At 33.6% G+C, this 14,415-nt stretch overlaps 1 protein-coding gene across 2 annotated transcripts in view; it reads right to left on the minus strand.

Annotated features, from left to right (window-relative positions):
• The window catches only part of rols (rolling pebbles), a 243,653-nt gene that overhangs the window by 178,290 nt on the left and 50,948 nt on the right, over window positions 1-14,415 (minus strand). For both annotated transcript variants that reach the window (XM_053748882.2, XM_053748883.2), the window contains exon 2: window positions 11,883-11,911. The gene's annotated coding sequence lies outside the window, so the exon portion shown is untranslated. The remainder of the gene's footprint in view (window positions 1-11,882; window positions 11,912-14,415) is intronic.

Genomic DNA, 14,415 nt, shown 5'->3' on the forward strand with positions numbered 1-14,415 from the left:
GTAACGGAGAAGTATATAGGGTATATACCTTTTATCCCGGAAAAAATAATGATCCAGTGGGAAATTCGCGCGGGCGAAGCCGCGGGCAAAAACTAGTTGTAAATACAATAGCATCCAAATTTTTTTTTTACTACAATTGAACGCAGAATTATTAATAAATGAATGAAGTTGAAACAAGTATTGCTGTCAACAGCACATCGAGTGATGTCCTGCATGAACCTCTAAGCGCGGCAATAGTGACGAGTTTGCCATGCGTTTGGGTAGCTTGATGTGCTGTTGACTGTACATAGGTATCTAAATAAAATGACTAATGAAAACATAACCTCATTTGTGAAATGTGGGAATATGACAGATAAATTGAATAAATTGTGGGTCTCGTAATAACCTATTTGGATTAAGTTTGCAAAAAAACGGATGCAAGCAATTACTTTTTCTCTCAAATATTTGTCCAGATATAGGTTTTTAAATAAATGCACATATTCCTATTTATTTTTATCTACAGGATAGTTTTTGTCATGTTTTGTTTTACAAAAACTTATTCAAAATAATCTAAACAATTTCACACAGTTCCGCCCTAGAATTCCTCTCCACAACCCATTCGTAAGAGGCGACCAAGGGCCTAGCAATAGCACTGGATCAACCCAAAGAGGGTCGACAAAAAGCACGCGGTATTAAAATCAAGAATATTACAATCACGCCGTTTTATTAACATTTTAAGTTTCTTTTACAATGACCCCGCGACTTTTCAGCTAACGAAACCACGTGAGAATAAGAGAGTCTTAAGCAAACACTTAACAAATCTGTTTCAAATACGCCTGTATTAAATATGTCTGTCTGTAAAGTTCTGAAAATATAAGCATTAAGTATCACTCTTTTCACTGACAATTATAAATTTGGCACCAAATCATGTATAGCTATAAAAACTTTTCCAACAAAAGTGTGGAAAAATAAATTCGAATACCGTGAATTATCGCCGTACAGAAATTGTCGTGCGTGATTTTCAGAATACAAAACTTTTAAATTGATTTTTACGGTTCCAAGAATTATGAAAATTACAGAAGCGTGTAACTTGCTTACGATTTATTAGATTTTTTAACGTGTGAAAATGTAAGAAAAAAATTACTATAATTTTGTACATTTCAAAAATAATTATAGGTAATCGATTGGCTATTTGACTATGTAAAATACTTTAGTATGGTACTTACAAAGGTATGTAAATAATCAGACACAATTTAATGCAAAGTTAAATGAATTTTATTAATTACCTGATTTACTATTGTTTTGTTCTCATTAAATTCCTTTTGACGTCACTAAGTCCGATTCTTGCTTGAACAGATTTTTACATTTTCATTCACGACTGTTTTCGGGTTGTATCGTAAATCTTGGATACCGTCTCCATTTCAATATCGGTTTGAATTATTATTGTATGTTTATCTTAGAAAATTGGAAAAGCTGCTTAGTGTGTGCTTGTAATAGGAAATTATTTGTGCTGATATCTGTTGGGCGTTGCCGCTACCACTGGAGATTACTAATTTCATACAAAGTTTAATCACCAAAAGCTGCGGTGAATTTTATGGCGCCGCTTCTTCACCTGCGCTTTGAAAGTCGGCGAAAAACAAGTAAAATTTTGACGTATCACAAGTTGAATAAGTAATTTTGTATTTGAAAGTGTGTGTTATTACTGATACTAGTGTCAGAATTCATTCTAGTCGCCTACAAGCATTTGATATCACTTTAACGTCCTACCGCCATCTAGTGGTCAGGAGTCGCACACACAAGTGAACTAAAAAGGCAGTTATGTAGATTTCCATACGATATTTTGACAACGACGCGTGTAGCATCCCTTTTATATACAATTCATAGAGTTTGCGGCGTGTGTTACGTCCTAATCACAAGTAAGGACTTGTGATTAAGTTGCCACAGTGATTTGACCGCCTGTAAAATCACTGTGGCAACTTCAAAAATTTCATGTTTATTTACTGACCCCGCGTTTCGATTCGTCGTAGAACCATGAACCCCGAACGCAACGGGATTGGGAAGTTATGAGCGGGAGAAGGAATGTCACACAGCCATCACAACATATTTTAATCGAGTCTAAAATCGATATTAAAAAGTAGGGTTTCTGAAATCGATTCAGCACAGTAATGCCACTGACACTCTCTCCATCACGCGCCGCGCTTCCCTCGCATAATTTACTTGGCTGTTGGCAAAATAAATAACATTAAAAATCAACTTTCACTTCAGAAAATACGGCTCCTTTAACAGCGATATTGCCTAAGAGTTTTATGAAATAAAATATTGAATCTTTTCAATTTTGCCTTGCATAAAATTGAATCTTATAAAATAATTTTCGGCCAGTGTTGGCTTCGCTCGGGGGGGTATAAAAATAGAACAACCTCTTCTCAGATCTATTGAATATACAAACATGGCGTATATTTATTATGAAAAAAAAAAAAAGTTTTCTTGATTTCCCTTCTAAAAATAAATTGGTATTAAAACAGTAAAACATACAATTTCTATAATATAATTACCGTTTGATACTTTTTCAGGCATAGGATAATCGATTTCTGAGCGCGTTGTAACTTAAAGCTAAAAAAATAACAGTGTTCAGAAAATTATGTAAAAACAATTTTTCTTTCGGCTTTATACGAGGTCTCCGTATCTTCGAAGGACTAATACAATATCCACATTACATATTTTATTTTTAGTAAAAGACCGCCTTTGTATAAATTGTCACATCGATCAAGTGGAATCTAATCCGACACGAGAGGATCTGGATCAATCCTCAGACTTGTTTTAAAAGAGCCTTTTACCCGACACCCCGAATTATGGGTAAATCGGCTGGATTATCGGCTAAGATCAACCATCAATATTCGCCTTAGTTACGCGATCCGCAGAGTAAGGCAAAGATCATATAATCGAGTTTATTTGTTTTTATTATCCGTAGGATTTATTGGAAATTCTGATAAATGATAATTAACAGTAACGATTTTTGGTGCATAACAAGAGACGAGAACATTGGATTGTGTTCCAATTTAATCCAATTTTCAAAACGCATCTCAATCTAATGGTCTAAATTGTAGATAAAAGTCGCTAATTTCGTTTGCAATATAAATCATTCGAAGATACAAATACTTAAATAATTCATAAACCGATAAATCTTTCTACTCAATTTTTTATCGATATCGATTAAATATATCGACTTTGACATTTCGCATTTCTTAGAATTTATTAAATATTCGTAGATGTCAATGTAAGGAATGTGAAAGTAAGTTTGTTTGTTACCTCTTCGAGCTCTATCCACTCAAACAATCTTGAAATTTTGCATGCATTATGTAGTTTGAAGTATGGAGAATGACATAGATAGTGTACCTTTCATCCCTGAAAATTAATGCGGGCGAAGAAGAAAAGCATAGGCCTTTAAAAGAAGGAAATGGAAGATCTTTCTTATTTCTTTTTTTTAATTAATCGTCCCTCATGTACACGTCTTAAGTGTGACTTTACGCACCTCACAATAAAGATTAAGAACAGATTATTCTCGCTCTCATCTCGAAGTTAAGTCAGATATTTGTCGTAGAAAATAAAAAGTACAACAGTGCCGGAAGTTCCCGAGGATTTTCGTTCCGAATGACATCGCCTGTAAGCCGCGTGCTAACGAATTCGGGTTTATTACGTGTTTAGTTTAAGAGTAAAATTTAGAAAATATAATATTTTTTTAAATAAATTTCATATATTTTGTTGTCGGAGAGATCAAATCATGTCAAAAAAAACATGTGCGTACAGTAAACCGTTGAGCAGTTAAATCCCACGTCCGGAGCCGTTTCAGTGAGTACATCAGGTCATTCTTATCAAAAAAATGCATTGTCATTCAAACTAAACGTGTGTACAAAAGTTCAGCTCAATCGATTGAAGATAAAATTGTGTTGCAAGATTTCAACCGAGACATAGCGACATACATTCATAGTTGCATTGCGAGTAAAATAAAAGCTTGTAAAACAAACAATTCTTCATTAGCAAGAAATTGCTAAGAGCATATATAGGTATCCTGTGAAGGACGATATGCGTGCCAATAGCCTGACATCTGAAGATGCTGAAGGCGACGTGTGAAGTGGCGAAGCAAAAGTGAACCCTGGCAACCAACGCTTTGCGGCTAAAGAAAGAACCGGGAAAAAGCTTAGATGAGATGAAAGGGAGTTTATATTGCTAAGAATATTCTCAATTTACGTATATTAATTAATACAAAGGACAAGGTACGGATTTGCATTTCATTTCTCGCTATCGAGTCGTTTTGCAGTGAGACGCAGCGAACCAAACACATTGCGGTGTGATTGTCGTTATGGCTCACAATGGCTCACCGTGATTGGTTAGCTGCGTCTCACTGCAAATCGACTTGATGGTGACATGTAAATAGCAAATGCGTAGTAGTGTACTACTACGCATACAGATATCGGCGATTGAGTTTCTATTCGAAGGATGGAGACACGTAATAAGGTCTTAACTTCCCACCATTTCCCAATAATCCTTTTGAAACAAACCTATCTGACAGTTGTGGAATCTATTGTTGAATTTTTCCTTCTCGCTCCCGTTTCCTGATTACAATTCAATTACAAATTGTCTATCACAATAATAATTACAAAATTCAGAAAATGTTTCAAAGTTCAAGAATAGTTAAGACCCTTTTATCATATATTGACATTAATCATAGTTGCACAAGATTTTTTTTCAAACTTTGATTTAAATTGCAATGTATGTAATTTTGTACACACGTTCGCGATTTGTTAGATACGCATTGAATGAAAAAAGATATCTCTGACAACAATAAAAGACTGTGTCAAAAATGTAATTAAAAAAATAATAATGACGAGCTGCGTCTACGTTAACTATATTTCAGTCCAATTTACGCACGGGCGCCAACCCATCTCGACTCCGGATGCGTCTGCGCAGTTCAATGCAACTATATCCAAAGGACACGTCACTGTTACAAGTATTTCAGAGGCAATGCCCTAAGACCCCCTGCGGTCGCGTTTCCGTTCCAAAAATACTATAGTACAGCGTTAGGGGCGGTACACATTTGAGTAAGTTTTAATCGGCTTAGCACAGCCGGTTGATAAAATCGTATATTTTGGATTTCGGGTTGACAATCTACTGGACCGATTGTTATGAAATTTGGTACACGGATAGAAAATAACCTGGAATAACACATACTTGTTGGGCATTTTTTATCCCAAAATTCCCGCAGCTAGTAATAAAATAAATACACAAAACCCAATGGCCCACACTAAGTGCTAAGCTATCGCGGGTTCGATGGACACAAACACTAAAACCGGAAACACCCAGAACCGCAGACAAATATTTGTGTTCTCAGGTACAAACTCATGTCCACGCTGGGCATAGAATTCTGGACACCCAGATAGCGGACGGGCGTGGTCAACACTATACCACGGAGGTCGCGATGATGTCATCATGCAAACAGTGCTCGTTTACGCACTATACCATAAAAAATAGATTTAATTTAATTTAAAAGTGCAGGATATTGATACTGACTACTGAATTGTAAATACGCGCGAGTTTATCGTTCTTAGCCATGTTTCATGAAAATCGGTTCAGCCATTTAAAAGTTGTAGCGAGAAAATATTGAAAGTCAAAGGTTTTTTTTTAATTTGTGTAACGATTTAAACTTGTTATTTACGTAATATACCATTTTATACCACCTCTTCCCAAGTTTACGACACGTAACGACCTTTTGGTAAACTTGTTAGGACGCATGGCCACGTGAGCGTTCCTTCGGGAAGTACTTAACACTTGACGCGCTTCACAATACGTGGATTAGTTTTGTTTCTAATAGAAATCTAATTTCTCCCATTTGTGTATGTTTTTTTTCTCTAAACTTTATTGCACAACTTAAAAATTAACTTTTTTTTAGCATCCATACTCACATATCTACATATACTATTATATGTCATTCCACGGGCAAAGTATTAATTGTGAGCAGTATTTTTGTATCTGTTTTTATTTTTGATTTGAGTTTGAACTCTCAAACTCAAATGAATAGTTTTAGAATAGCAACTCTGCTATTCTAAAACTATTCAGATCAAAAATAAAAATTACAGAAATTCGTAACTAAAAATCGCCAATAAGGACATATTATCAATGCAAAAGTATGTCTGTTTGTCTCACTTTCATGACTACTGGACCGAATTTGATGAAATTTAGAACAGATATTGACTTGGGATGACACATAGGATATCGCTGACTGAATATGCTATATTACCCATAAAAAATATGATAATGACCCAAAATGTAGACACACAGAAAGTAACTCGCATACGCACTACAAAATAAAAATAAAACAATTTTGCCAAATTGGAATTCATTCTATTTTTGAAAACTAATAAATACTTATCAAGGATTCTATTCAGCATTCCTATAAATTCGTATTTTTATCAAAAAGCCAAATATTGTTTGAATCAAAACACCGATTGAAATGAAAATATTTAATGTTTCTAGATTTTGTTCTTTGTATAGAAAATTTGTGCCATTGTATAAATGAATAGCTAACATTTAAATAACAACACACAAATAACACTAATTTGGTGGACCATTCAATTAATTTGGTATTTTTGGAGGCCCGTGACCGAGCGTGCTTAATTAGACTTTCTATTTACGTCTTTAGGGATGCAACGACGCATCGAATGTTCGATACGATTCGATTCGATATGATTGACGACCTCCGTGGCCTAATGGTCATCACGCCGGACTGCTACACTGGAGGTCCCGGGTTCGATCCCCGGTCAGGGCAACATGGAAAATGATATTTTTCAGATTGACCTGAGTCTTGGATGTTTATCTATATGTGTATATGTTATAGAATATAGTATCGTTGAGTTAGTAGCCCATAACACAAGTCGAGACTTGTGTTAGCCCCAAAGTAAGTTCGAGAACTTACTTTGGGGCTAACTCAATCTGTGCGATTTGTATATATATTTATATTTATTTATTTATTTGTACTAAACTCAGGACCTAAAATCAGGGGTGTTCCCGGCCTAGTGAAAGTTATCTCGTTACAATAACATAAATACCGACATACACATATAAATACATATGTACATACACACAAAAAAATGTATTTTTGACCCAAGTTGTTTGGAGTAAGTTTTGGAGTTTGTGTTCATTATGAAGAATACAAATTTTCCTTCAGTGAATGTCGTAAAGCCTTGTCAACTATTAGAGTTCCACAGAGCTGGTGATCGGCTATTTGTATTTTTTTATATGTGTTTTCGTATTCCTCATGGCTGAGGGTCATGGTCATTACGTGGAATAAAACATACACAATGACGTTCTTGGCACTTAGGTTTGTGTAGTGGACTATATTAAATGGTAAGCAAACTGAAACTTTGACGATATCGACGAACGTTTTAATTGAAAACGACTGCCGAACACTAAAAAACAGGCAAAAACGAATATTGACATATTTTTTGTGCTTTTAGTAACAAGGTTGCCTAATGTAAAAATGGTGACGACTATTTTCCATATCGATTTATTTTAAATGAAAAATATATTTCAATATCGATAAAATCTGGTTCCAACCCTAAGTCCACGCACCGATTAAGCTATCTTGAGTTACGACTTCTCCAATATATTTTCCAGGAAAGTTTCGAAATTTGTACAGTTGTTTAATTGAGTACTTATCAATACAAACCCCGAATTTGAACGCTTGAAATTTTGAACAGCTGAACCGATTTTGATCAAACATATCTGAGAATCACTGCGTAAAAAATTTGCTATCAAATAAAATAAACCGAATCCAAATCGGTTAATGAGCTACGGTGCCACGTAAACAGACAGACAGACACACTTAGCGGTCAAACTTATAACACCCCTCATTTTGCGTCGGGGGTTAAAAGTATAGACACCAAGATGACTTTGGTTATGATTTGTGTTCGATAATAATAATAAAAATGTTTGAATAGATTATTATTGATTAAGGGTGAGTTGCACCAGTCAACTTGACATTGACTTTAACCTGCGCACTGCAAATGTACCGTTTCTGCGGGAAATTCACGAGAGCGAAACTGGAAACAAAAGCTAGTATAATGCCAAAGTGAGATGCTAAAGTAGAATGTAATAAATCTCTCAGACATAATAATTTCTCCTCAATATACATGAGATCTCTGGAGACGGCGAGTACCGTTTGAGACCCACGATTTGAACGGAAATAAACCCTTTTAGGTATCAAAATGACTTCATTTCCGGTAGAGATTTGTTCTATTCCATCATTTCGTGTCAAATTCGCAAATGACAAGAATTACTTTATTAGCCGAGTTACATAATTTTAATGTCAGTGAGTAATATTTTAAAATAATTTCTAAAGTAATTCTTGTGTTCCCTTTTAAAAAAATAAAACTAAATATGTTGATTTAGTGTTAATTTAGTTACACCTAAAAAGTATAATGTATATTCAGAAATAAATAAAAAAAATTAGATGTCTTATCAAAATTATTACATTTGATTAGCCAAATCAAAAAATTTATTTGAACAAAATTACACTTACACAAGACTTACAAGTGAAGAAAAAGAATATAGTTGCGTTGTAAAGTAGACATTTTTAAAATTATTACAAATAATCGAATCTCGATAAATAAATCGAATACTGGAGTGATTCGATTCCGAGTTTGCGCCGGGACGACGGCGACGGAAGCGGATTCAGTTTCCGTTCCCGTTTCCCGTAACGTCAGCAGTCTGTCTGATTTAGAACGCGTCTGTACTTTGGATCTGTATATATATTAGATAAGTTAATTTTTAACCCCCGACGCATAAAGAGGGCTGTTATAAGTTTGACGTGACTGTCTATGGGATCGTAGGATGAACCGATTTTCGTTTAGTATTTTTTATGTCATAGATAATTTTATCCCGAGTGTCCTTAGCCAATGTTTCATGAAAATCGGTTCAGCGGTTCAAAAGTTGTAGCGAAATGAATATTGAAAGTCGGGGTTTTTTTAATTTGTCTAACATAAAACTTGTTAAATAGACATTCTCAATCTTCAAATCATTAGGTACTACTGATTTTGTTAAAAATCCTAACATACATTTTTAACATTACATTCTAAATTATACTTTACAGATTTTGATGCCCCACGAACTTAAAAATTCCATAAACAGATCTTACATACCTTTTAAATCTCATCAAAATCAGACCAACGTTAACAAAGTTATCGCATTACAAACATACATATCTACAAAAAGAATATTTTTGTCTCAAGTTGATTAGTAGTAATATTTACCAAATCTACAAATTACTAGCTATTAACTCGTATAGCTATTAACTAGTATCGAGACTCTCACGATACGACTCTTACTATTTAGCCATTGGTGGAATTGGAATTTAAACGTACGTCATCGAAACAACAGAACTGCTAAGAAGGTTAGGCGTCAGGTTTGAAAACGGTCATAAAATCGAGACGAAACTTCAATATTTAAAGATTACATTTAAACCGGGCTTTAGATGTCACAGACGACAGACGTGACGTAACCTAGAACAAGCAAAAATGAGATAGTGAGAGACCAAACCTTCTATAACTTGACGTTACATCAGGGCTTCCACTACCAACCGAGACAGATTTCAATTTAAGAATCTACATGTTTCTTCTCATGGAGGCCACCCCTAATTTCTCGCACGATCGAATCCGAAACCGAACGTACCGATACGAAGCGACGTTCCTTTCTAATATTAAGAATTATTTCCTCAGAATTTGTATTACATAAGGCAATAAGAAGCGGTGGTGGTGTAATGGTTAAGACGCCCGCCTGTGGATCGAAAGGTCCCAGGTTCAAATTCTACTCGTGCCACATGAGTTTATATACCAATCTGACTCATGTATAGTAGTTTTCATCGTCCACCACTTGCTTCCGGTGAAGGAAAACATTGTGAGGAAACCTGCACACTGGTTGATTCTTATTAACTTGTTTGTGAAATGGAGAAGGCAATGGCAAACCACTCCATTAATAATGCCAAGAAAGTTGTTGTGTGTGTTTCATTCCACGTAATAACCACGAGCTCAGCCATGAGGAATACGACTATGAAGAAGAACATAGATAGTTATCTGTTGATTAACTTGATAAATGCTCAAAAATAATTTGCGAAACGTGACTCAAAGTGTTACTAACATTGAAAACATGCAGGATATAACAGTTTTAATCATACTTGTACGAATCAAGTGGAAACATCCGTACAATACGCTATTACTTAATTCGGACTACCTTTTTATTTGTTTGTATTTAGCGCAATAAGTTTATATTATTGAATTAAATATAAAATTCTCTCAAACTATAACTATGGATTGGGATTAGTCCATTCATGGGATAAGTCGGCCATTGTATATTTTCTTGTTGTACTTCTTACTTGTGTTCTTTGTCATCGTTCAATATGACAAAAATAAGTATTTTCAAGAAAGCAGTCATGAGTTTATAGTGGAAACTAAAAACATTTTTTTTTCAAATGTTTTTTTTTTTCATCAATAAAACGCCCCAAATTGTGATCACCCTATTGTTCATTCCGTCCACTAAACACGGAACGATCATTTCTCAAAAATATTTTCGAAATATCAACATCGTTTGCGGTTTTATTAAAACCATTGGCATTTACACAACAAAGAGATCCAAGACACTGCGAATTTTAATTTTCCATCTGGGGCGAGACGCGTCCTCCCCGCTACGATTATGGCTTGGATTATCGCGTTTTTCTATCTGCTTTTGAGATTTGGCTGTCGATGCGAAAATACATTGAACTGTTATCGGCATAGAGACGAGTTGAGGAGTTACGGGACAAGTAGTTGTACAAGTAGCATATGTATAAAATAAAATGTATAAACGCAAACACAAAATTCAGATGTCTAGCCGCCCGTCCCGACTTCGCTCGGACAAAACATAATAAAATATACCTTAATCTTCCTCAGGAATCACACTAACTGTGCATTAACTGTAATTTGTGCATTTTTTATGAGGTTTATCAAAGTGGCCGACGACGTCATATAAATTAATTACAATAATAGTTGTTGTTTCACCGCTTACTGATAAAGTATCTGTTGGATATGTTACATATAGGCTATATAAATTGTGGCTTTAAAAATTGTATTTCACGAGTGTTAGATACGGTTAACTGTCATACAGATTTATCTAGCAATTGGTTTATGTGTCAGTTTACATTATGATAAATTATCAAAAAGTGGTGAAACACCGTGTAAAATATTTTGTTAAATCGTATTTGACATTTTTATAGATTACATTTTTACATATAAAATTTACATTCGGGATTCCATATAAATTCAATTCTTTTCATTCGACTTCAATGAATTAGTCACTAACCTTCCTATCGCATAGAAATTGACGATTTACATTCTTTAAATAGAACTGTGGATAGTGATTTTTCCCCAGGCAAAGTATTTTTTTATCTGTACGTAATCTGAATTCTGACGTGATTCAATTCAAGCTGCGTGGGAAGAGAAAAAAGTGCGAACTGTGAATCACTTTAGAAATTGCTAAAATCTACATTATCAGGTTTGGAATTATAGATTTTTTTTTTTGTAATTGTAACTATGTATTTCTCGCAAAGTTGTAAGGGAGAAATTATTTTGTATTTGTCATGCAATCTCTTAATATAAATCTATTCTATCTATTCTAGTTAAAATTATATCTTTCTCGCTGTGATGATGAAAAGTTTGCGACAAATATCTTCTTTTTATTAGAGATTATAAAAAGAATATATTACCTAGGTAAAGCACTGGTCTGATCGCATATTTTTCCAAATTTTATTTTAACACACATTACAAATAGAACTTTAGTCTATTTCCTGAACTATTTAATATTTCATTGTGAGGGCAACTTACTTGTATTGTTTCACAGCATTCATTGTAATCTGTGAAAAATAAAAAGAGCAAATTAATTTTGTGAATTTATTTCACAAAAAAAATATATGAGACAAAGAGAGCCCTTATGAACACAAATAGAGTTCTTATGAACATGATAATAGAACGAGATTTCTGTTTAAAAGTAAATAACTAGTTAATGTTAAGTATATTATATACCTATACAAAAAATCGACTCGTTGATTGAATTAAGAAAACGAATTTACGTAAGTATTAAAAATCTTATGAATAAACGCATATTTCAAAATTCAATATTCACCAGCAATTCTATTGTATTAACAACAAAATATGAGAAGCTCACAGTGAAAATGGCTACAATTTAAATTTGAAGAGCGCAGGTACAATTTAGAGTAACTATAAATATATACAACGATCGACGACTACAATATGGCGTTAAACGTTAATGTAAACGTTATCTTGCTTAATATTAGATTACATTTTGCTGATACGATGATGATTTTGATATTATGATTAAAAATTATTAAAACTATTATAAAAGTCAACTTTATGATATACCTTTCAGATCATATGAGATAAGCACATGCCAAAATATGCCATACAGATATTGTTGTAAAGTTTTTATTTATATACAAAATTTGATAATAATGAAATATTTTATATGAGTTTGTTTTCGGTTATATTCTTCACATGTCACCTGATTTCATAGACGGATCCCGATACCAGGGTTCGAGTTGTGAAATAATATTAAAATGTTTAAGATTAGGTAATTACAAGACCTGACGCTGTCTGCCTTACGCGTTAACGTCATGCAGACAGTTGAATCCAGATATCTGGGAAAGCTGGTGTTGCCTTTCATCCATGAAGGCTTTAACCTCTCGCCTCGTACGAGGATAAATGAAGGAATCCTAGGCACCTGCACGTGGCAAGCTATTTTTTATAGTGTGCGCTCTGTATAGACGTAGCTATTCTAACTCCACGGTATTAAAAAAGTACAGCTCACGTTCCAAATTTACGCCCTTTTCACTGATTCGATCTGGATAGCGCTACACACGTCCGTACTATTTCAACTGATAAGCCTTACTGATCCTGTACTTCTGTTAATTTGTTGCCGGTTTGTATTTGCATTCGGTAATCGTGTTTACTCAAGTTGGATTTGTATTTTTGTGTGATTCGATTTATGAAATAGATGAAAAGTTATTGCCAAAATACATATTGACACAGATCAGTTCTTTTTTTGTTATTTTATGGTATATAAAATGCTTTTAATTTACTTGTTTCTGTATACTCATAGTAAAAGATGTTTGGGCTTTTTTAATTAAAATATTTTTTTTTCTTTCTTCATTTATTTTGTTTTATAAAGAGGTTACTCAATTTAGCACTTTTAAAGTATGTGAATGATTTATCGACGGATTTTATCCCAATGTGAACAAATGTCAGATGTCAATGTCACATATTAATTTAATAAATGTAATGTAATTACATTTAGCAATAATGTGTGACACATAAAGTGTGGCGTAAATGGAAAATATTTATTACATTTTTCACCGGACATTTTTATTAATGAAATATGAATGTTAATTTGGCCAGTTCAAAGAGTTTCACTTCTATTTGTATAGTTATCATATTAATATTATAAATGCGAAAGTTTGTGAGGATGTATGTGTGTATATACATGTTTGTTACTCTTTCACGCAAAATCTACTAGACGGATTGTTATGAAATTTGATACACGGGTAGAACCTCTAACCGAAAATAACACATAATGTATTTTTTATCCCGAAATTCTCACGGGATCGAATCCCCGGGGTGCTTTCAATTCAATTCAAATTCAATTCGGGATCATTTTTCTTTCGTTATGGTCAACAATCATTATAATTATTTCCGTTTATTTGATTATTATAGGTTATATGATTTTGTCACTCTATTTCATTAAGTATTTGAGTTTGAATTTAAGAGATAAACATTGAAAATATGATAAAATCAAGGCACATTATAAATTAGAAGTATATGAACTGTTAAGTTAAAAAATTAATTAAAAATTTTTAATTAAAAAGTTAATTAGATTAATTACTCAAACACTAGATAAGTAACAAATTTTCTTATAATGTTACAAAAAATATATATCGTGCGATAAAATTTCTATAAATTATATCGTACGATTAGATTCCTCCCAATTTACGACTTGGGATGCATAAATTATTTTTAGTAATTCCCTTTACGACTCCGAGTAATAATGTCATCGTAACTTATGTCATGAATAAAGCATGAATGGCGCCAAAATAATCCGCCATTTTGTCAACCTCTCAAGATAAATTACATGCGTGCCGCGAAAAAATTAATATTGTTAAACCCCGCTTTCTTTCCATATCAGGCATATGCGCTGAAAAGAAAGATAATTTAGTATGTTATGTATATTCTAGCATATTTTTCGTGTCAAATCGGTGGTAGTCTATTGGTTGTCAAAATCCATAGTTAAAATACGAGTCTTTTTTACTACTTTATGTACGGTGACATAATCTAATTTTAAATCTCC

Source organism: Plodia interpunctella, chromosome 8 (genome assembly GCF_027563975.2).
Source record: "Plodia interpunctella isolate USDA-ARS_2022_Savannah chromosome 8, ilPloInte3.2, whole genome shotgun sequence".
Classification (NCBI taxonomy): domain Eukaryota; kingdom Metazoa; phylum Arthropoda; class Insecta; order Lepidoptera; family Pyralidae; genus Plodia; species Plodia interpunctella.